Source organism: Triticum dicoccoides, chromosome 4A (assembly GCF_002162155.2).
Source record: "Triticum dicoccoides isolate Atlit2015 ecotype Zavitan chromosome 4A, WEW_v2.0, whole genome shotgun sequence".
Classification (NCBI taxonomy): Eukaryota; Viridiplantae; Streptophyta; class Magnoliopsida; order Poales; family Poaceae; genus Triticum; species Triticum dicoccoides.
Window position 1 is genome coordinate 732,035,110 of NC_041386.1, and position 1,606 is coordinate 732,036,715.

The following is a 1,606-nucleotide window of genomic DNA, read 5'->3' on the forward strand; positions in this document are numbered from 1 at the left end:
TTCTCGGTACATGGATCACTGGCTGCTATGATTGAGCTCTGTAAAATCACATGGAGAAGTTAATCACAGCAAAATTAAGCTTTGCCTTCATGACCACAAACATTGCAAATAAATTGAAGTTTCAAAAAACAAAAGAACAGCGAAAATATTGCAAATGCCATGGCTAGAGCTTCTAGGTTCTGTAGAATCATATAGGGAAATTAATCACAACAAAATGGTATCTCCAAGGCTATTACCACAACTGCTACAACAACCCAGCACAAAACAAAGAATGTTGACTGCACACTAATACATACAAGTAACAGAGGCTCGGGCAAAAAGAACAGAAACCGTCACATGACAAAACTTAGCCAAAGGGCGAGGCGACAGGGCCGGCGCCGGCGAGGGCGTCGGACCGCTTGATGCTTCCCATGCCGCAGATGACGCAGCCCGGGGCCGAGAGGGCGGAGAACTTGGCGCCGCGGAGGTCGCAAACGTCGTGGCCTGTGGTGGAGAGGCGGCTGAGGGTGACGGCACAGAACTGCGAGGGGTCCTCGAACGGGTCGATGGACTTGTTGGTGAGCCCCCGCTGGACACACATGTCGGTGAGGCTCTTGAGCTCATCCTGCTTGGTCGGCGGCTCCTTGGAGTATAGCAGGTCCAGCATCTGCTTGGCATAGGCGAAGTTCTGGACCTCCATGTTGCGCTTGATGGCGGTCCGGATGCAGTTGATCCAGTGCTTGGCCTGGACGGGCAGGGACGCCAGGTGCCGAGACAGCCTGCCCATCTCCTCCTTGGCGCTCAGCGTGCCAGCTCCCTAGACTCTTTGGAGCCGAGCAATTTCCTGCACGCACAAAATTCATTTCAAGCAAAATATAAGGAGCAGCAGCAACAATGAAATGGCGATCTTGTACTGCGCACAAATGGTAGCCTGCGCTTTGATGTTGGCTTCACGTGATTGGTCCCTTGCAAGGGACAAGAACACTTCATCCAAACAATTTAGTGCATCCGTGAGTTGATTCTGCTCAAGATGAGCAAGACCCATCCAGTAGCATTCTGCAGCAGGAGCGCCACGGGGTACCCGTAATCACGGATATGGGTGTCAGCTGAAGCTATACCAAGTCCATCAGATAAAGTGTCTAACAAAAGGCAGCGTAGAGTGCCTGGCCAGGATGCACGGCTTTAGGCGCTGGGGGCTGAGTGATAATCCACAAGTGTAGGGGATCGCAACAACCTTCGAGAGTAGAGTATTCAACACAAATTTATTGATTCGACACAAGGGGAACCAAAGAATATTCTTAAGTATTAGCAGTTGAGTTGTCAATTCAACCACATGGATAACTTAGTATCTGTAGCAAAGTATTTAGTAGCAAGTGGTATGAGAGTAATGGTAACAGTGGCAAAAATAAAGATAATAGTTTTGTAGTAGTTGTAACAGTAGCAACAGAAAAGTAAATAAGCGAAGCACAAAATCTGAAAAGCTCGTAGGCATTGAATCAGTGATGGATAATTATGTCGGATGCGATTCCTCATGTAATAGCTATAACATAGGGTGATACAGAACTAGCTCCAGTTCATCAATGTAATGTAGGCATGTATTCCGAATATAGTCATACGTGTTTATGAA

General features: G+C 47.8%; 1 pseudogene; it reads right to left on the reverse strand.

Annotated features, from left to right (window-relative positions):
- Positions 1 to 346: 346 nt before the first annotated feature.
- On the reverse strand, positions 347 to 1,024 carry LOC119289924 (annotated as a pseudogene).
- Positions 1,025 to 1,606: the final 582 nt, after the last annotated feature.